This window comes from Neophocaena asiaeorientalis, unplaced genomic scaffold (genome assembly GCF_003031525.2).
Source record: "Neophocaena asiaeorientalis asiaeorientalis breed wild unplaced genomic scaffold, Neophocaena_asiaeorientalis_V1.1 scaffold24, whole genome shotgun sequence".
In the NCBI taxonomy this organism is placed as follows: domain Eukaryota; kingdom Metazoa; phylum Chordata; class Mammalia; order Artiodactyla; family Phocoenidae; genus Neophocaena; species Neophocaena asiaeorientalis.
The window spans coordinates 3726729-3750585 of record NW_020185317.1 but is presented as its reverse complement, the minus strand read 5'-3'; positions in this window follow the sequence as shown (position 1 = coordinate 3750585).

Sequence of the window (23857 nt, the reverse complement as noted above, 5' to 3'; positions counted from 1 at the left end):
GCAAAATTACTACTTAGTGGGAATATTGTTAAAAAGAGTCTGGGGGCTGATATCTCAAGATGAAAACTGAAGGACAACCTGGATTCCCACTCCTTCTGTCTGTCTGTGGAATCATCAAATTTCTGATTTGTTGAATAATACTGAAACAAGTGAAAAATATGAAAATAGCACCAAATCTTTTTTGGAAAACTCAAATTAAACTTTATTAATAATAAAAGTTTTATACATTTGAAAATAACAAAGCCACATTTATATAAAATAATATCGAAAATATGTTCATTTACCAATAAACAGTATATGTATATAATTTCATTAATCCTTCACAATAACCTTATGAAGTACTATTATCTCCTTATAGAAATAAAATTGGGAGTATGTCTAATTTCTCTAAACTTCGAGTTCAAATGCTTAAAAAAATGGTTATCCCAAGATTTTAAGCCAAGAATGTTTCACTAAAAATGCATGTTTTCATCCAATCTGTCATGTGGCTCCTTAACACTGAGATTTAAGTGCAAACCAGAAGAGGAATATTAATTTTATGAACTAATTTACAGCCTTTGAATGCAGTCAAATACATTTCACATGAAATCCAGAGACATATAGAACTTAGGTATTTCTTGAGAACCCAAAGGAAAAAAATTACAAAAATTTTGGAGGAGAATATTGGTCCAATAGAGATGAAAAAATTACAAAAGAGATATGAATAAGCCAAGTTTTTTCATCATCCAATCAACACTGAAAGCAACAGAAAACTAAAAATTCATTTAAAAAATGTGTGTCAGGAATCAACAGGCAGCTTGTTGATATCAACAATCACTCTTTTAAATTTCATTGCTATGTCATTAAGAATAGAGTCTGCTGCTTGCGGTTTTCCTAGAAAATAAAATATTATGCATTTATTTTAATTAAAATATTTTTATGCTAGCCAATCAATACTTGATGTCTGGACACACAGAAACTACAAGTTATTTATTTTAAAAATTTATTTTATTTTATTTTATTTATTTATTTTTGGCTGCGTTGGGTCTTTGGTGTGGTATGCAGGCTTCTCATTGTGGTGGCTTCTCTTGTTGCAGAGCATGGGCTCTAGGCGCGTGGGCTTCAGTAATTGTGGCACACGGGCTTAGTTGCTCTGTGGCATGTGGGATCTTCCCGGACCAGGGCTCAAAACTGTGTCCCCTGCATTGGCAGGCGGATTCTTAACCACAGCGCCACCAGGGAACCCCCCAGAAACTACAGTTTAATAGAGGAATAGGGATTTATGGAATACTGGTGCAAAATAATTCCACAGGAATACAAACAAGGGAGATACTAGTTTTAATGGGAAGATTAAGGCTTTATAAAGAAGGTGAATTTAAAGGATGGGAGAATAAAAACAGGAAGAGAGGCCAAAAATCACATGAAGAAACATGTGCGTGTTAACCCATTTCTATCATCTCCAAAAGCAAACAGTTACATATATTTAAGGAAACTGTGAAGAGCTGAGTTTGGCTGGAAGTTGAGGAAAAGCAACAAAACTAATTTTTACTGACCACCTAGCATATGGCAAAGATCAATATTGCTGTTTAACATATGTTTCCTTATTATATTATTATAATCACCTTCTAAGTTAAACATAACTTTGCATTTTTCTGCAAGAAACACAAGTCTAAAGACTTACCTGTCCAGGGTCGAACCATTGGTGAATATCAAGCTTGGAATCTGACTCCAGGGCCATCAGATTCCAAATCATGTGCTCGTCCCACCACCTCAATTTTTCTTAAGCTATCTCCTTCAGAACACTGTTCTCAATAGGTACTTCATTAAAAAAAAAGTGTTTTTTGAAAAAACTCATTTGGGAATATTTCACTCTATATTCACTCCCCAGCTATTCTTAATTCACACTAGTATCCTAAAGGGTCTGAGAATTATAGAGAAAAAAAACTGATTAAATTTGCTTATCATATCATTTCTCAAATGTACTTGATCTTGGAGAATTTTTTTTAAATTAAAATATAACACCTATTAGCCTCCTGAAATTAGTGTTTCCAGGGACATCCTGTGGGAAACATGACCTTCCTGGAAACTAGCATAGAGTACATGAGTGGTGCTGTGGAGATTTCAGGAGATTAAACAAGAGATGTAAATCAGCACCATATCACAGAATACTTACAATGAAGACTGAGGAGAATGGACTTAATTCTGCAAGCAAGCTGGAAAAAAATCTTGAAGGATTTTGGCAAAGAAAGTGATGTGGTAATATCATACCCAGAAATACCCCATGTATCCTGAATATTTAATAATATGTACAGGTATTTCAGTAATAATTTTTCAGACAGCAAACCTCTGCTAACATTAGTGCCTCCAACTTCATACAAGAAAATTTGCATCTCTTGAGTAGAGTGAGTGCCAAACTTTGTTAGAATAATGGTCCTTCTTTTCATAGTCTGCCATCACCCATCTTTTAAAATCATTATTTTAATGGATTTATGATTTACCACAATGAAAAATTATTGAAAATAATACCCAGGATAACTTTAGTAGAGGCAGCTCTATGCAATTAATAGCTAAAATGTTTTCACCCTTGACACATCAATTGAAGTTTGCTTTTCTATAAGTTGTGTGAATAGTTTTTATTGATAAGTAATGTTTTAAATGGTCCAATTATAGCTATTTCTATTATACCTGCATGTACCACAGACGTATAAACCCTTTATGGAAAGAGACTGCTCATAACTAAGTTTTTAAAACCACTAAAGTGACAAAATTCCATGTAGCTCATCATTTGTTGTTGATATAATGTTACTCAAGAGTGTGGTCATCAGAGGACCTTCTCAAAAGTGTCTGGAATGTCAGTTAAAAATACAAACGGTGGGACTTCCTCCCAGACCAACTGAAACAATATCTTGGATGGGGCTGGGGGGAAATATAGGCATTCAGAAATTTTTCCAGGAGCTACCGATGCCCATGAAGGTTTGAAAAACCCTGGCCTATTAGGTCAGAGAAGGAGGGAAAAATCTCATTCAAATTTCAAAAGTTGTTGCAAAAGAGCAGTAAGCCACTGAGTCAAGACTTATTAAGCAATCATTATGTATAAAAGCTCCATTGAGACTCCATAAGATGCTCTCATATAAGATTACAAAGTTGTAAAAGCAGAAGAAACTTAACATAAATGAAAAAGACAATAAACATTGGAGGTAATCTTCTAAATGCATAGGATACATATGTGCAAATATTATATATAAAAGTCTCAGATTTTTATAAATTTTGATAAATTACTCAACCATCACATTTTATAGATGTGAATGCCAAGACTTAAGAGCTTAGCTGTGTCTCAACAATCCAAGTGTGCTCCTGATTCCAGGACTTGAAAATTTCCTCTACCTACAAGGCTCTTTCTGTAGTAATTTTTCCTGGGTTTCTCATAAAGAAAAGCCTAAGGCAAAGCCTTATGTGTTATGATATAATTTGGGAGCGCAGTCCCAGGGATTCAGGAGTGAGGGAAAGACAGACTAAGGGGAAGGGAGTAGAGAGAGGAAAACTAAAAATGCTGTGTTACAAGGTTGACCACAGCTTGGTATCAAGTGCAGCTAATGTCTCCATCTCATGGGGCCTCTGAGGGCATAAAAGACTGTGTCTCAGGATTTACTTCTGGGATGAAAAGAGTGAGAAGAATTTACCCTTTAGCTCCCATCTCCCATTAGTCAAAATATGCATCCTGAGGCATTGACTCCTCTGTGTTTCTAGATCACATGTGAATGGATACCATGCAATTCAGGCAGTGTTTCACGCCTCAGCATCAACAGAGAAGCTGCCATCTAGGGTGGTTCTGGGGCAATGCTGTGTCTGCTTGAAGGTGGTCAGAATCCATATGAAGTTAGTTTACATAGCAACAGCTGGAGAGAAACAAGTGTCTGAAAGACCCAGACAGGTGAGTCTGAGAGGTTCTGTGAGCATGGCTTCATCTCCCAAACATCATTTCCATAAAAAGGACTTTCTGATCCATTTAGTAGAGAGTAATATTTGTTGTAGCAATTAACACTTTGTGGTATTATGTCACATATTGTTTTTGCATACTATTTTCTTCTCTCACTAGGATATAAGTTCCTCGAGTTCAGGGACTTTGTTTAGGTCATTGCCTTCTCTCCAGTGCTCAGCACAGTACTTTAAACATAGCAGATGCACAGGAAATACTTGTTGAAAAAATGAGTAAATGAATCAATTAAGTGACTTGTCCAAGGTGGCTCAGTCAATGACAGAGACCAGAGCAGACCTTAGTTAACATGGATTCAAATCATTTAACATGGTCTTGTGCTGAAACAATGTTATAGAGAATTGGATTACAATAAAAGGAATAAAATAAAGGCAAACAAGCAATGTTTCATATGTCATAAATATTCATAACATTCCTTTATGTCTTCATTTATCTAGGTCAGCACTGTCCAATATAAATTTACTTGATGATGAAAATATTCTATATCTATACTGTACAGTATGGTAGCCACTAGCCCCATGTGGGCATAGAGCACTTGAAATGTGGCTAGTGTGACTAAGTAACTGGATTTTAAATTTTATTTAACTTTAATTAATTTAAATTTAAATAGCCACATGTGGCTAGTAGCTGTCATATTAGACGGTGCATCTATAGGTATTTATCTATAATTTAACAAACTAATCTTTTAAATAACTGCCAACTTGACAAACGAGTCAGTTTTAAAGATTTAAATCAAGTAGGAGCAACAATTTGACCCATATTTTGTATTTAAAATTTTTCCTCTAGAAACTTGCATGAGGATTAAATAAATAAAGGGAGAGTTTGATTCAGAACATTAAAACTATAAGTGTTTGGGGGCAGGAGAGGCAGAATTCATTGGATTGTTTGAAGAGTCTAAGGCTTTTTTATTTCTTCCTGAATTATCTGGTTGGATTCAGTACTAACAAGACTAGGTCAAGGGTTCCTGCAAATGAAGTTTAAAATTTTTAAACTTAAAACATTACTTTTTTTTTATCCCCCCGAAAAAGTATTATTTAAGTCTGAAGCTACCTGCTTCAACTCTGCTCAGACAGCTTGGTGAACTTGCTTGCTAGGAATGGTAGCCTGAGGGCGGGAAACCACAGGCATACTGGTCTTGAGGAGGGCACAGTGCCTTGAGCCTTCCCCAAGCCTGCTCTCAATACCACTCATCACGGGTAGAGGAATGTTTTAAAACTCTGCATAAGGGCTTCCCTGGTGGCGCAGTGGTTGAGAATCCACCTGCTGATGCAGGGGACACGGGTTCGTGCCCCGGTCCGGAAGGGTCCCACATGCCGCGGAGCGGCTGGGCCTATGAGCCATGGCCGCTCAGCCTGTGCGTCCAGAGCCTGTGTTCTGCAACAGGAGAGGCCACCGCAGTGAGAGGCCCGCGTACCGCAAAAAAACCCCAAAAAACCTCTACATAAAATTAGCTGAAAGAACACTTGGAATATTGTTTCATTTTCTCCCAGATTTCATTCTTCCTAGAAGCAGTCAAGCTGTCCTAATCTCTTCTAAAAGTGAAGTCAATGTGGAGATAAGAATATTCCCTAGAACATCTGTGCTGAAAAGAACAAAGAAAAAGACACTGGGCTGGCACAAACCATTTTGGTTTTATTCCTTGTATATTTTGCACATATTAAAAGGAGAGAGTGAAAAGCATTCAGTCAAAGGAATAGATGCCATGATCATAAAAATATAATTTGTTATAATGCCAAAATAACAGGGGCAGTAATATGACAGCACTGAAGGAAACGTGACAGAAAATTAGAGACAGCATTAGGCTTAACCCAATTAAGATGGCATACATTTAATGACCTCCGGAGAAAGTTAATTTTTAGACCACTCTCTCTCTCCCTACCTGGAAATATCTCTTTATGTCTAACTTAAATATCTCATAGTGCAATTTAAATTCATTTCCTTTTTGTGATGCCCAATGGAGTAAAAAGTATGGACTACTTTCCTTTGAGGGATAAGCCATAATTTGTTTAAAGATCGATAAATAGGTAGCTTCTCAGATTTCTCCAGGCTAATGACTCTGTTTAATGTTTCCTTAGAGGTCTCCATTATTGTTGTCATTCTACTCTGAACTCTGTCTAAATTCCCTCCATTCCTTTTAAGTTTATGAGCCTCACAGTTACTTTTTTAGACTGCAGCTGTGAAAGGCACACAGCACTCAACAACTAGGCTTGGCTGCCATACGTGCCCTGCCATTAAACATAATCTTCATTGTACCCGTTCTGCATTCTCGTAATGTACTACACTGGAGTGGAGTGAAGTATGAACAGAGGTGCCAAGCATCTGACTCCACTTCAGTGATATTTGTAGATCTATAGGTAAAAGCAGTCTGTCAAGTATTTACCTTTCCCACTTGATTTTTTTTTCCTCTTTCTTTTCTGCTCTCTTAAAAGGTGAATTGCCATGATCTGGCTGTATATGGCTTGGTTGCTATATTTTAGTTTCCCCCTGTGTTCCTTTGAAAGCACTAGCAAATAGATGAGAACACCCGGTTTGCTGCATTTTCCTTCCTTATTGCTGTTTTCTTTTTAAAGCCTTGAGAAAATGACTTGACATGGTGTACGAATGTATGCCTTTCATTCCCGTATGCTACCTCTGACTTTTATGGCTCTATTTATTTTTCTTCAAATTATTATTTCGTTAGTTATTTTACTGCTTCCCTACTGGTTCACAAGCAGATTTCTCTTTTACTTTCTTACAATTGTACTAAAAGGTAGCAAAATCATGATTAGCCTGGAGCTTTTAAAGGCAGAATGGGTGTTAAGTGGACTCAAGTAACTATATCATCTAGGCTGGGGAAGATTATTGAATTTGGAAAACTGAGCACAAGCACAGTAAGGAAGCTTTGTGAATGAGCAAAAGCTGTATCTCTCAAAATGTTACTTTGTATTTTTGCTTCTATCTTCCCTCTTATGAATATAGTGTAATGAGTTACAAATTCTCACTCAATTTGTAATTTTCTGTAGAATAACTGAGGTTATTGCTGGGGAGTTTTCTTTGTATTTGCAAATTAAGCACTTAATTGTGACTTGTCTAATAGCCTACACTTGATGACCGTAAGAACACATTAAAGAATATTGCTTTAAAAGATCAGTTGATCTGTGCAGTATATTATGTGTTGTCAAGGCATGTCTTCAACAATAACAGTTTGAGGTCTTTTAATTTCACAATTTCTTGAGTAATTTTCACTTCAAGCTCTGGAATGCTGATAATTTTCACTTATTTTAGTACAATTGTCATAATTTGTTATTTTTGCTAGGAGATCTGTTATATTCACAGTTAAATCTGGGCTTACTAGTTTTCTTAGAATCAATACAATGTCTTCTAAGGAAACAAAATTTTTACTTTTTTGAGATGTCATCATTTACCTCCCCAAAGAACTTTGCATTGCAGTTGAGAATGCTAAATACCTACAATTACTTCAGAAACAAATACTTTACCATAAAAAATTAAGATGGGTGATTACTCTTATTTTGTGTAGTGTCCTTATCAACAACTATTCCTTTCTCTAATAGCAATTTTTATAGCCAATTTTAGATTACTATGGATAACAACTTATGCTATCATGACAAAAATTAACCTAATAAGAATAAACAATATTTTACATGGAGTTCAGATAGAGTCCACGGCTAGTTTTTATACTGGACAAAATGCATTATTCAACCAGACACTAAAATTGATTTTTTTAAAAAAGACATTATTGCAGTCCTAAAAATGGTGAGGGTCTATGTTTAACACAACTGATACTACGCATAAAGAAAATATGAGGCCATTTACAAAAATACTTGACCAAAAGCTAGGAAATATTTACTTTATTAATAAATTTATTATGTAATTACCAAGCCAATAGTACCTTAGCCAGTCTGTGTGGTGAAAGAGGTATGGGTTTTGGATCAAAATACATGCTGTGCCACTGAATAATTGTGTGATCATGAACAAATTACTCTGTAGAATTTATTTCTTCCTGGTATAAATGGTAATAACCACTTCATACAATTAAATGAAATAAATGTAAAACTTCTGATAAATGAACTATTCACCCAACATAGATTTTTTTTTTTAAGGAGTCTACCATGTGGGGAGATAAAGCATATATGAGACAGCAGTGTTTTTCACCCTCTGCTTATTGTTTTGTCAAAAAGACATTACTTAGATACAGGCATACCTCATTTTATTGTACTTCAATTTATTGTGCTTTGCAGATATTGAATTTTTCACCAATTGAAGGTTCGTGGCAACCCCGCTTTGAGTAAGTCTTAGGTGCCATTATTTTCAATAGCATTTGCTCACTTTGTATCTCTGTGTCACAAATTTGATAATTCTTGCAATATTTTAAACTTTTTCACTATTGTTGTATTTGTTATGCTGATCTGTGATCAGTGACCTTTGATGTCACTATTGCAAAAAGATTACGATTCACTGAAGGTTCAGATGATGGTTAGCATGTTTTAGCAACAAAGTGTTAATTAAGGTTTGTACAATATTTTTAGACATAATGCTATTGCACACTTAATAGACTACAGAATAAGCATAACTTTTATATGCACTGTTAAACCAAAAAATTGTGTGACTTTATTTAGTTGCAATGTTTGCTTAATTTCAGTGATCTGGAACCAAACCCTCAATATCTCCATGGCATGCCTGTAATTATAATTTATTGCAGGTGTGATGGGTACTATTAGGGAAAGGCAAATAGCACCAAGATGGTACCTATATCTGGGAGCTAGCCTAGTCTCAGGTGTTAAGTGCAGCCACACCCAAGGAAGTAGCATTTAAATTGGGATTTAAAGCAAGAGGAGGAGGCATTAGCCTGATAAAGAATCAGAGAAGTCTCTATACCAGAATAGCTGAAGTTTCTTTGATTCCAAGTTGAAGGTCAGTGACATCATGAGAGGCTCTTAAATTTCTCTTTTATGTAACTCACCTGTTTGTGAATTCCCTAGCATTGTTTACGATCTTCTTTCTCCCTTTAATGCTTACTTAATATGTAGTATTGTGTATGACAGAGACAAAATAATTGCTGAATTGAAGTTCGGCTATTTTAGATGGAAGGCCCAACCAAAGTGTGCCTCGCTAAATATCAAACAGCCATAACTCTATTTTAATTTGACAAAAAATTCTTTTGCTCCTTTATATGAATGAGAATTCATTGACTGCCAGGCTGAAGCCATCAGGAATTGCAGGAATCTCATGGGCCTATTCCACATTTTAAAATTTGTTATTATTTGTAGTTAATAGCAGTCAAAAAAGTGCATTTGGGGCTTCCCTGGTGGCGCAGTGGTTGAGAGTACGCCTGCCGATGCAGGGGACACGGGTTCGTGCCCCGGTCCGGGAGGATCCCACATGCAAAAAAGTCCATTTGTACTTAGTGCTCCATTCCTTACCAAATCAGTTGGGATATCTCCAGCTGAAAATATGTTTTTAAAACATGAGGAATTTTTACTAAACCTGTATAGTTTGCTTTTTTCTTTTCAATCCCCTAAAGAATTCCTAACTTAAATTTGTTAAACTCTTTATGTAGGAGACTATTTAATATTTTGTTTTGAAAAAAAAAAAGAAGATTGCTGAGCTATCTTCCAGAAGCCCTATCAGTAAATAATGTGCTCATTATTTTTAGTTTAAGCATGAACAGATGTGAATTTTTCCTTATTTATTTCAGCTAAGAACTACCACTATCATAAGCAATTTAACAGCCTTTCTGCTTTGGGCCAAAGGACTTAATAAATATTTATTGTGATTATCCGTAGTGGTCACTTCTAAATTAACCTCTTCTACTACTACTACTGACCTTTAACATACTGTCTTAAATATGGAATTTAAAAGGGAAATTAGCAAATGTAGCATAGCTATCAAAATCAAGTTGTTTTAGTTTTTATACTTCTTTGGTATATTGCAAATCCTAATTTCATATTCCATGTGTTTTCTGAGGGCACAAAACGTTAGTTTAAAAGTGTTATTGCTAAACAGCAAATATATTCAGACTAAAATCTATCAAGTCAACCATCACCGAAATGAACAGGGAAAAGTGTGACAAATAGAAGTACTAAAATTGTATCTTTTAAATCAGTAACATTCAGTACCAGTTGAAGTTGACTCTAATTGAAATGCATTTTCATGTATTCAATTCATTCCAAATACAGGCTTTATGTAATTACCTCATTAGCCAAGAATGGGCAAACATGAAAACATATTTCCGTTGACATTTAAAAGTTTGGATATTATTGACATACACTGATTGATTGCCTAGGCTATGCAGATATATCCAATTTCTAAGGAGCAAAACTGCAAATCTGTCTGTAAATATTTGTTATATTATGATTTTATTTTGGTAGAATGTCATGCTTTCTTTCTTTTCCTTATAACACTTTCTTATCTCATTATATCCTGTTATTTCATTTTCCTCTGCTCTCTCTTTTTACCAATCTGGCTTTCAGGTTTTTTGTAATTTAAAATCTTCCCAACATAATGAAGAACTTTCCTCTTTCGTTTTGTTCTTTCTCGTTCCATTGTTCACATTGGCTCTCTGTTTTACTTGACACTCAGTCCTGTCAAACCTTATACTTATTTCTATTATCGGAAATGTTTATTCTAATACATTGAACAAATAAAAGACAATGCTGAATGTAATATAATATGATCTTTCTTCAGTTGTTACCACTGATGTAATGTTTTCCCCCTTTATTGATACTCCAGTCTTAAACATTACCTGATATTTTAATTCCGCTCCAATTCTCTAAATATTTAAACATTTTATATGTATACTTTCACATTATTATTAAAAATTCCTTAATAATTCAAAATTTGTCTTATTCTTTCTTCCAAATATGAATGACTGCTGCTCGACTTTTTCAAGATTCCCACTTCCTGACATGCTTAATGGATTAAAGTGTAATAGGGATTCATACCACAGGTATTATATGAGAAACAGTATAAGGCTGCTTTCTTTTCCAGTGGCAGTAACTTTGTTAATGAATTATGAAACCATATTAACATGAAAGTGTTATCAAAATTTCTATCAGCCATTTCAAGAATATTCTCATCCTAAAACAGTCCTAAGGGGCTAGAATATGAATTATTTTGTCAGTGCTGTTTCTTATTATTATTATACTGGATAGGAGAGGATAAGGTGGTATAACAGAAAAAAAAATTCTTTGCTCCCCAGGGTAGTGGAGGATTGGGAGTAGCTGGGAGAGAACTTCAAGAGATGAGATTGTTATCCTTTGGGCCTTGGGGAAACACTGAAGAGACATTGTTTATTTTCTAATTTTGCTTGAGCATGACAATGGAAGAAAGGGACTTTATTGTTCTTACCTTTCCTCTGTACCTCCCACTATTTCACTTTCAGTATCTCACGCCTTCAACTCTGGACACCTCTCTGTCTCCTGCATTTCTTTGTTTTTCTCCCTTTCCTGTGACCCTAATTTAGAATTTCTCTCTAACAAGTAGTATAAATGTTTGGAAAAATATTTTGGCACAAATGATTACAAACTTACCCCATGTCCAAGAGACAAGACTGTTTCTACACATAACCACATCTATATTTAAAATTCAGTTCTTTGGAGTACTACCAAATTCCCAACATATTCTTAGTACTATTCTGCCCTCACCCTGAAGTAATAAAGTTATATGGATATTGGTTTCCCCCTGATTTTTGTTAGTATTTATTTACTTGTAACACAATGTACCCTTAAGATGGAGTGTTCACCTTGATTTTGAGTTTCCTAATATAACATTTTCTAAAATAAGACTTGCATTTTTCATATTGATGTATCAAGAACGTGTCTATTGAAATTAAGATGATCTAATTTTGTTCTCCCTTTTTTCTATATTTGAAATCCTAATGCTTATCTTATATTGTAGAACTGTATCCAACGATGCTTTGGGAAAACAAAACTTGACTAAGTCAACTGTAATCATTTTCCATTGGAACAATCTAGTTTTTCCATTGTATTAACAACAAAAGTAAAATATTTGAAAAATGTTAAATGCATTATTAATAATTAAAGTTAGAAAACAAAAATATTATACTATGTCTAGTTACAATTGTGTAGAAAATTTCTGGAAATAAAATAATAAACTATTAAGGGCATTACTCTCTTGAGCAGAGGACTTGAAGTCTAGACTAGGCAGAGATTTATTATTGTATACTTTTCATTGTTTTGTTTAAATGGTTTGGCTATTATAATAAGCAATTGGTTTTTATTTTTGAATAATGGATGATTAAGACCACTGAAGAGCACATAACATGTGAAATACATATTTGTATCTTGAGCAATAACAAAAGTACCAAGCCAGAAAATGTATTTGCTGGAAAACACAAAAACAAAAAACATGTTTTCCAGAATGTACTTATATTGCACACACAAAAAGACTCACACACACACACACACACACGCACACACACACAGAGCTGTATTAGAGTTCAAATACTGGCTAAAAAGTTGATCATCATTTGCAAAGTAATATGATTTCACATGTATATCATATTTACTCAAAAATCTGAATCATGGACATCAATTATCATTATTTAGAAAAAATATACTAATCTTTTAAAGTGTGATTGTATATATTTGTTTCTAATATTGATCACACTCCTGAGCAGCTATGACTTTCACTCATCAAGGATTAATCTCAAAGCCAGCTATCTAGTCCCTTGCAGAGACAGTACATGCCAGGAATTCTGGAGGCCGTCACAAAGACTCATGGAGGCTGAAGTCTCACTCCCCCTTTTGAAAGGATAATCTTGCCCCTTACCCTTTTAAAGATGGGCAGGCTGTGGTCCCTCTGGGGAAAATGGAGCAGGAGACAATGCTATCTAAGCCTCATCATGACAACTTCTCCATTTTGCTAGGCAGGCCAACCCTAGTCGAACTTGTTGAGAGAAATAAAGACAGTCAGTTTTCAAAACAATTAGGACTTTAATGCTCTTTGGAGATGAAATTCTTGGCTGAGAATCTAAATAAAATGATCATAGTTTAAACTACAAAGAATTCAAAAATAGTTTATGTTGAGAAGAAAATGGGAATCACCAGTGGTATTCTCGTAATGTTAGTTTGATTGCATGTTGGTCTGCTTACGGCCAGATGTCCTCCTTTGCTATTGAGCACATTGAGAAATTAAGATTCCATGCATTTCTCTAATTGCTCCCTTGAAATGAAAATGTCTATGCCTTTCTCACAGTCACATCAGAGATGAAAACTACACATCTATGTTAGTACATTCATCTTTTGCAACAAAGATTGAGAGATAAGAGTATTATTAGTTTAATCATGAGTGTGTATGAGGATAGCAATTATATTTTCTCCCTGAAAGTGTCAGCTGCCCATATGAAGTGAAAGTCTGAAAGTTACAGCTACATTTTCTCACTTGCCTAAGGAATGCAGATACATATAAATGAAGCAGTGCTCTTGGCTAATTATCTAGGCAGTGGCCACTGTCATATTCCTTACTAAGAAATCAATTTTTAAAAGTCAGAAGGAGATATAATAAATACAGATTCAGTCACTAACCAGCAAAAAAGCATGCCAAGTTAAATAGTCTTGGCCCTAGGAAGGAGGATGTTAAAATGTAGAAATTTTGAGTATGTCCATAAGAAAATTTAGTTAAAGTTAATTTAAAAAAATTCTGCCAGTAGCCTACATTGTCAGTTGTCTACAAAAATGCTATTCTGTAATATTTTATCTTGGAACATTTAATGTATTAATTTCACTTTTCCTTTTAAAAGTTAAGTTCCAAGCTATGTTCTATCTCTGTATAAGGAAAAGGTTAAGAAGCTTAATTACCAAAATCCAAACAATTCATCTAGAATTAGAGAAATATTGAAATATTGTGTATGCCAATTATCTTCCCATTCTCTAAAAAGAACTAATCTAATTAATTATAACTCTTTAATTGTACTTTATCAATCTGCTTATGTACGTTAAATTTTCTTTAGGTGGACTTTTCCATTTGCTACAACTACCCGTTTCATAATTGCTTTTGTGGTATTAATTCTCTGATTTACGCTAGGCAATCTGAGGAAGATGAAGAGAGAAAATTGACACATTAGCATTGTGCTTATATTTGAAACAGGCAAAGAAGGTATTCTTTTCTTACAATAGGAAATAAAAATGTATGATATAAAACTATTACTATAAATAGAAAATATGAATCAATAAAACCACGAAAACTTGAGTTTAAGATTTTAAGAAAAACCTGGAGAAAATGGAGCAGATCTGGAGGACAGCTGCTAAAATGATAAGGTGAAAATCATGTCATATGATAAATAATTAAAGAAAATGAATATATCAGGTCTGGAAGTTGTAGATTTAAAAGAAAGATAATTCTTGAACTTAAAAATGTAAGAATCCCAAAACAGAGATCACAACTGACACAGAATAACTAAATTTATAGGGAGGCAATATTTCGCTCCTCATAAAGTATAGTGTTCTAACAGCTGCTTTTACTCCTTTGATTTGTTCATGTTTCTTTCTATTGTCTACCCCCAATCCCCCACCTACCACCCAGTTTAAGACAGACCCTATTTATCTCTCACTTGGACTATTGTAATAGCCTGCTTACTGACATCCATGCCTCAAGTTTCGCAATGCTAATGTTAGTCCTTTATTTTGCTTTCAAAAGAACTTCCTGAAATACGTATATGAGTATGTCTTTCTCTTTGGAAAACTTCAGTGGTTTGCTTTCACCTAGAGAATAACATCTAAACCTTGAAACACATTAAAACCCTTCACAATCCACCAGGAAATACATTTCAGGTGTCTACTTTTGCCTTTCCAGTCATCCATGTGTCTTGTATTTGGATTACCACGCACACTCACACTTCTAAACATTTATCACTTCTCCTATGCTTATTGGGACTACACTTTCTTCTTTAATATTTAGTTACCTGGTAAAAATTCCTTGTAATCTAGCTCAAGTATTATTGCTTTTATGAGGTCTTTTCTGACTTTCCAAAGAGATGGTCTCTCTTTACCTTCTATTGATTTGACTTCATTTTGACACATATCCTACTATTGTCTAGTTATTTGCTTATTGGTTCATTTCTCCAAGGAGAAAGGAATCTCTCTGGGAACCAACACTCACAGTATTCCTGTTGATAGCTGAAGCAATAAGACAGTGTCTGGAACATAGTTGATTCTATATCTATCTTTTTTTTTAAGTGTAAAAAAAAAGAAGTGTTCATGCAGGAAGTAGATGTTGGTTTTTCAAGACTGTTAGAAGAATTGGCTATATTGACTGAGACTGAACTTGGAATCTCCCTGACACTAACAAAACACTAAGATCCTATGTTTGCAGAGTAATTTCAGAATATCAGGTCATACACACACACATACACAAACACATACATAAACAGACATATATGCACAACTGCAACAATAACACAAAAAGGTCTCTCCATAGAAAATCACTAGAATCAGTAATTTTCATGAAGTAATCATACTGGAGACATAGCATGTTGGAAATTTTCGTGCATTATTGCTTTCTGCTTAGTCTGTGGTAAAAATTCATTAAAAGAGCAGGTAGACGTAATGAACATGAAATGTAAGTATTCATGAGACATTTTTGACTAACTGGTGTGGTAAAACAGAAAGTTTCAAAAGTTGGAACAACTTCTTTACCAATAAAGAGCATAACATTTTTTTACACTGTTAATACATTATTAAATAGAGAAACCCCTACTGTTTACCCCCTCAAGAAAAAGTGGGACTTTTGTAAAAGTCCTACAGTGAAAACATATATGCCGTACGTCCTGAATGATAACTAGATGAAACAAAAAAGAACTCTCAGAAATTCATAAAATAAGTTTGAAACATAAACAGATTACATTAATTTTTGGTTTTAATTGCTATCAGAAGAAAGAATCATATATTAAGACAAACACTAACATATAAACATAAAGAGACCTGCATACAAGAAGTGTATACATTTAAGATTCAGATAAAATTCAAATTTGATTTCATTATATACTAGTATATTAATACAGCCAAATGTCTACTATATTTTAGTTCTTTGCCAGTCCTTTGTTTTATCTGTATATTTTAAAAGATGCATAATATCAATTACATACTTAACAGTGATAACAATAACAAATCAGTGTATTTCAAATTTGCCTGTGATGGGAAACACATGAACCCAGTGATACCTGGTTGAAAATGCTGTACTAGCATTCTAAAGCTATTACTTCCATTGTGACACAATATATTTTTTTCTCTATTCTTAAAGAAAAACAAGTAAACATTTTGCAGGAGAAGATATGTACAGATGGAGGTGGACAGCGGCATCTTAACTCTTAAATTAGTTCTTCACAACTTAGTTCCCAGATGTTTGTTTCTCATGCTCCCTGCTATATTGAGGAGAATTTGCTATTGTCTGTCAATGAGTCATATACGATCTTCACAAATTTGGAGAAAATGCAAAGTTACAGTTGTGTAGAGTATGAGTCACTGACAGACAATTGAAAGCTCCAAGAGGATACACTCAGAGCTACTTTGCAATTTTTTTTTTTTTTTTTGCAATACGCAGGCCTCTCACTGTTGTGGCCTCTCCCGTTGTGGAGCACAGGCTCTGGAGGCGCAGGCTCAGCGGCCATGGCTCACGGGCCTAGCCGCTCCATGGCACGTGGGATCTTCCTGGACCGGGGCACGAACCCGTGTCTGCCTTAGCTCTGCCATATTAATGTGTACAAGAAGAACAACTTAACAATGAGATGTTATTATATATTAGAGTTCATCATAGAGTACAAATGTGCAAACATAAAAATTTATTTATCCTAAGCAACTACTGTTCTTTAAACTTCAGATATCTGGATTTTCAAAAACACATATAAAGTTACTGAAGTTTTAGCTTGAATAAAAGAAATGAGGGTAGGGTGTGGATGGGATGCCACAAGGAAATATTCAGATATTTGAAGGGCAGCCATATAATAAAGGGTGCAGATACATAATGTGTCATTTAGAGGAAAAGGCTAAAACTAACGAATGTCCTTCATAGAAAGATAGACTTCCATGCAATATAAATGAATATTTTGTCCTATGAAGAAACATGACATCATATGGGGTCATAATCTTCCTAACAGTGGCTAAAGAATTTGTTGCCCATCTGTCCTGGATTATTTGTAGAATTTATTGGAATGTAAACTTCTCGAGGGCCAAGTTTTTTTGTTTGTCTGTTTGTTTTGTTTATTGCTGTCTTATTCCCTTTGACTAGAATAGTATCTGCCCCATGGTAGACACTTAATTTGTCCCACAATGAATCAAAAGAATTAAGGACTCTAAAGATTTTGATGGAAATGTTTTTAGATTTCCCTGAGAAATTCTCTTTATATTGAATCTCCTTGCTTATAAGCATAGACTTTAATAAAAAACTAAAATTTTGATGTTATTTTAAAACCAAAAGATTTTTTTTTAAGGTTAGTCAATATAAATGTATGGGGGCTTTGTTTAAATAATGTTCAAAGTTGCTTTCATTTAATTTTGTTTTTTGTTTTTTTTTCCGGTACGCGGGCCTCTCACTGTTGTGGCCTCTCCCGTTGCGGAGCACAGGCTCCGGACGCGCAGGCTCAGCGGCCATGGCTCACGGGCCTAGCCGCTCCGCGGCATGTGGGATCTTCCCGGACCGGGGCATGAACCCGTGTCCCCTGCAACAGCAGGTGGACTCTCAACCACTGCGCCACCAGGGAAGCCCAATTTTTATTAATATTACCAAGAGCTAAATGTGAATTGTAAATGAAATTCAGAATGGAGGCACTGACTGTGAATGATGACCAATTAGGCATCACCCTTTTGATGTCCCATGGGCAACTAAATGTACACTTAGACATTTTTGTTTTTACAGCAAAATTTTTCTATCAGATTTGTACCATGGAAATGGTATAAGTTCTCTATTCTGTAGCAAATTACTTTGAAATTTAGCAACTAAAAATAAAAATATATATTATCTCACACAATTGCTGAAGGCCAGGGATCCAGGAGTCACTCTGGCTCACAAAGTTGCAGTCAAGCTGTCACCTGGAATTGCAATCAGATCATGGCCTGGCAAACTCGTGTGTTTATTGGCAGATCTAGGTTTCTTAGTTCTGTGCTGCCTGTTGTCCAGAGGTTGCAGTCCCTTAACATATGGGCTTTTCACAATGAGAGAGAGAGAAAGAGAGAGAGAGAGAGAGAGAGAGAGAGAGAGAGAGAGAGAGAGAGAATCCAAGATGGAAACTGCAGTCTTTTATAACCTAGTCCCAGAAGTGGAATATTTATAACATTACATGTATTACAACATATATTATTGGTCACACAAGCCATCCCTAGTACACTGTGGGTGTGGACCTACACAAGAGTGTGAATACCAGAAGAAAGCAGTCATTGGGGCTCTTCCTGGAGGCTGCCTACCATAGAAATCAATGGATCAATAATTTGTCAGTTACTTATAGACACTATGATTGATCACATGATTGAAGGTAGAGATTTGGAAACCATGATGGTGGGAGAAGAAGGCCAAAATGAATTTTCTAGTTTATTGTCTAAATGGATCAAAATCCTGCAGCTCACATTTATGTGATTTTCTTTTCTATTTCCTTTTAGCTAAAAATTTTTATATTTCTAAAAATGTAGAGATATGTAAAAGAGATGGCCATTTTTATTGTGTAATATGATACTGCTTTCTTTAAAGAAATAAAAACGGAAACAATAACTATTAATAGTCCAGAATACCAAAATAGCTCCTTTCAAAACAATAGAGTACATAGTAAAAATAGGTCTGTCTTGGCTCTTCATCTAAAAGTCCAAGTAGTTGAAATAATTAAAGTACTGATTCTAGAAATTATTCTTCTGTAATGCATACATATAGTATTAAAATATCACCCTCATGATTATTAATATCATCAAGCAAGCAAAAGAATGTTCTTTTAACTGTGGGTCAGAAGCAAGGTTTTCTTTGGTTTCTATGCACATGTAACAGTTCATTGGCAATTTTTCTAGAAATACATATTCTCCTCAAGTGTAATATCCTTGGGAATAATAGACACAGAACGAAATGCTGTGTTTGTAAAACCTTTTGAGCTCTGTGGGGAACAAAAGTTGGAAGGAAAGAACAGAGTATTATTAGGATCAGATTCACAATTTATTCTGATTCTCTCCCCAAATCCTTTCCTCTGCCCTGAAGGAAGAAAGTTCCAATAAAGAAGAAGGTGGGGCCCAAGTTGTTAAGTCCAGTTTTGTCCCCAGGATAAAACATCATCTGGGCTCCAAGATGCACAAGAATCCTCTATATCTGTCAGGATTCTTAGTTTCAACAACAAAACTTGTCTCTGACAAATTTAAGAAGAAAAAGGCATTTGCTAAAAAAATGTTGGGCAGCTCAAAGAATCCCTAGGAGATCTAGAGAACTGGGCTTGGAAGATAAGGGGCCCAAGATAATTTCAAACTAAATAGGAGAGTGATAAAGAAACATGGCTTCCCCATTTAGCAACAATATTTTGTTTTTCAGCCTTTGGCATACATTTCATAGCTAAAGACATAGTAAGCAGGAAAAATTATCTACACATTCATTATTCAATATGCATTTAACAATACATATTGAACCATGAACCAGGTATTGATTTAGGATTGGGAATAGAGCTGTCAAAAACAAATCAAAGCTCTTGCCCACATGGAGTTTATATTCTAACAAATTTTGTCAACTAAAATCCTGTTTATACTGCTTTTATTGATATATTCAATTTTATCCATAAATTTTTTATTGATTGGATTTTATCAGTTAAAATTTCAACTATACTCATTAAGTTTATTGTGCTTCTCTTATATTCCCACTCCTTTGAGATTGCTGGAAATTGTGGAAGCCAGATCTTACCTGGGCTTCTTCAATATGATCTCAAAATACCAGACACAGTTAAAAAAACAAGATTTGATGTAAGCATTTGAAGCTTTTTCTTTAAAATTTTTTTTAAAAAATATCTTTATTGGGGTATAATTGCTTTACAATGTTGTGTTAATTTCTGCTGTATAACAAAGTGAATCAGCTATACATATACATATATCCCCATATCCCCTCCCTCTTGAGCCTCCCTCCCACCCTCCCTATCCCACCCCTCTAGGTGATCACAAAGCACTCAGCTGATCTCCCTGTGCTATGCAGCAGCTTTCCACTAGCTATCTATTTTACATTTGGTAGTGTATATATGTCAATGCCACTCTCTCACTACGTCCCAGCTTCCCCTCCCGCTCCCAACCACCCCTCCCCCCACCGTGTCCTCAAGTCCATTCTCTACGTCTGCATCTTTATTCCTGCCCTGTCACTAGGTTCATCAGTAACGTTTTTTATAGATTCATTATATGTACTTTAGCATACGGTATTTGTTTTTCTCTCTCTGACTTATGAAGCTTTTTCTTTATAGCAAAATGATAAGCAAAACCTTATTTGTAGGATTTGCTAAAAGTTGTTTTATGGTGTACAAAGTAGTTAATCTAAGTATTATTTTTAGTTATTACTGAAGAAGAAAGTTTCTATAAGTGCAAATATCATTATTCCATGGACTAATACATAAATATAATCAGTAGTTTAATAAATTCCACTTTTTCATGAACTAATAAAATGTTTTATGTGAGGACAGTAGATCCTTTGGAAATTATATAATCAGTCTAACCCATGTCAAAGCAGGAGGCATGACTCTTTTATCATTTATTTACTTCAGCTTGAGTTGAAGTCCATTGGAATCAGATGATTAAAGCTCTTTTAAGAAAGCTGGAGCTGGAGGACAGAATGTTTGTGAGGGCTCTTAGTTAGACTGGGAGAGAAAACTCATTACATCTGACTCATGATTTTCTCATAATAAACTCACACAGGATGTTATTTGCCACAGTGTATCATCTAGTTTTGAAGGATAATTGTTTAGCAAATCACTAAGTTATGAGACATATGGACGACTTAGAAAGTGGAGGGAGAGATAAGTTACTTTGGTGCTGAAAAAGAGATGTCAGAATTAAAAAAAAAAAAAATCCATCTAACCTAGAAGAATTTGAAAGTCATTTTGTAAGGCAAGACTTTTCTTGACCTAAGTGCTACATGATGGGGAAAGGACATATCTCCAGCAATTGTTCTAGCTGACTCTTGTATTATCCTAAAACATGCTGTAATCTCTGTAATCATTATAAAAATATCACACACTTTCTTAAGCTCCATTTTCTCTTTAGTTACAAGCACACTTCTCTGCTCCCTTTTATTACAAAAGTTATTGAAAAGTTGTTTCCAATTCACCTCTTTGGGTTCTCCCTTAAGCTCACCTTAATATTTCTTTTTGCCCACAGAATTCTATTAAAACTACTCCTATCAAGTCTACCAATGGTGTGTGTGTGTGTGTGTGTGTGTGTGTGTGTGTGTTTGTAGGTATTGCCTATCTCCCATAGGCAATACTCAGGCCTCATCTTATTGATTTAGCAACAGTACTGGAAGAAGCAGATTTATTTGAAATACTTCTTTCCCATTATTCTACTGGTTCCCTTCCTTCCTCACTGGCCACTCATATCCCTTAAGTTTCAATGGCAGTCAGATCTTGTATGTCTTTTCTTCATTTCACTCACTCCTTAAGTGCCCTCACACAGTCTCTTGGCTTTAAAACCATCTGTTTACTGATGGCTCCCAAATGTTTATCTCCAGTTTAGACTTCCCACCTGAAATTCTGAGTTCTAGATCCGTTTGTCTGCTTCAGAGTCTGGGATTTCTTTACTTTGTTCAGTCTCTAATAGACACAGTCTCATAAGAGACTGAACAAATTCAAAGGCAACTCCCAATCTTCCCTTCTAAGCTTTCTCCCACATTCCTTCCCACTTCAGTTATGGGTGTTACAGTGAGTTCTTTCTTTCTGTCACACACATTTAATGCATTAGCAAATCCTGTGGACTCTCTCTTCCAAACAGATTCAGAAAATGACCACTTCTTACCACCTCCACTGCTCCCACCATAGTTCATTATACCATCTTCTCTCATGAATCATTGCCTGAGCCCCCAAGTTGTCTCCCTACTTACGTCCTTGTCACTCCTCACACAATTTATTTTCCACACATCAGCTAGAGCAACCCTTTTAAAATGTATGTGGGATCACACCATTTCTCTGATAAAAACATGCTGTCTTACTCAGAGTAGATGAAGCCATTACAATAGCCAGCAAGCCCACATTTCAGTGGTTCTTGACACAGGCTGCATATTAAAATCACCTTGGGAGATTTTAAATGATACCAGCATCTGGGTCTCATACTCAGAGATCCTATTGATAATTTAACCAGTATTGTATGAGATTTGGGCATTGATATTAAAAAAAAAATTTGTTAGGTAATTATAGTGAAAGGGCAGCCTGGATTGAGGAAACACTAACACTAACACCTTTTCCCCCCTGCACACAGTCTGATTTATTAGCTCAAAAAATATGGAAAGTTTTTTCTCATGATCTGGACCCACTGTATCTTTGAACTAATTTTTTCTCCTTCTAGTTCATTCTGCTTTAGTCCTATTCAGCTTCTTTGCTATTTGTAAAACATAATAAACATTTGTCTGCCTCACAGCCTTTTCATTTTCTTAACTTTCCTGCATAACTTTATTACATTCTGACATAGTATATGTTTCAATTGTTGGTTTATTTCAGTTACAGTATAGTAGAATATATGCTCCAGGAGGGCTGGGATTGTTTTTCTGTTTTGGTCACTGCTATATTCCCAGCCCCGATGACAGTCTCTTGTCCATAATTGGCTCTCAATAAATATTTATTGAATAAATGGGCTATTTCATAATCTTTAGCCCAATGCCAACATGTGAAATACAAAAAAACTCCTCCCCACTTTTTTTTTAAAGAAAGACAGGTTTAAGAGGAGTGGAAAAGGAAACACTCTCTTTTTGATGTACTGTTGAGTCACCAGTTAAATACTCATGTGAAGATATTAAGCAGGAAGATGAAATATGACTCTGTAGTTCCTGAGAGAAGCCCGGGGTTTAGGCATATACTTTGGTAGTTGTCCAATTAGAGTTGATGGCTGAAACCCCGGGAATGAATTCCAGTTCCAATAGAGAGTATTTAGAGGGAAAAAAGTGATTGATTTAGAAAAAGAAACATTCACAAGAGGTTAAAGAGAAAGGATTCATAAAAGGGACTGACGTGCTACAAAACCCATCTAGAGGCACAGGGCAGCCCACTGAGAAGAGAGCTTTCCGCATGAAACGGCGCGGCTTCCTCTGCTTCCCTGGCCGTTGCTCCTTGCCTGCTTCATCGCTCCCCTTACTTTCCATGATCGCTGAGTACAGACGCCAGGAACCATCTGCACAAATATTGTTCCTTATCCTGTTCATGCTGCAGTATGAGATCAATGAAGCTACCGGAGGCCCACAGAGGCCTCAATCTCTGTGTGTCAACAAGGGACTGATGAAGAGTCTCCTTTGCCTTACTCAGGTGAAGTTCGGGACTGCATCACGTGAATTTAGCCGGTGCTCTGAGTTTCCGTGAGGTAATAATACTACTTTGTATTCAAAATGGAGTTTAACTGGTAATGATAAGCCTGTGTAGAGACTTCACAGCACCCTCAGCAGCAGGGAACTGTGGAGTGGAAGGTGCTAAAACTGTAATTAGAACAAGGCATCTGTCTCCCAGCTCCTACAGAGCAGCTACTAATCAATGTGATCACTCGCTTTGAGTGGGGAAGTGCTCACCCATGGTTCTGCTGGACTTTTTCCCAGCCACTAGCAGACTGAATGCTGGTGGAGAGCACCCTTGGCTTTGGAGAGGGAGAAGGAAGTAATATTGCTTAGTAAATGTAGCAGTTTACTTTTAAAAAGGTGTTTGGTGGGGGCATGTGTTGATTTACATTTCCTGTAAATAGC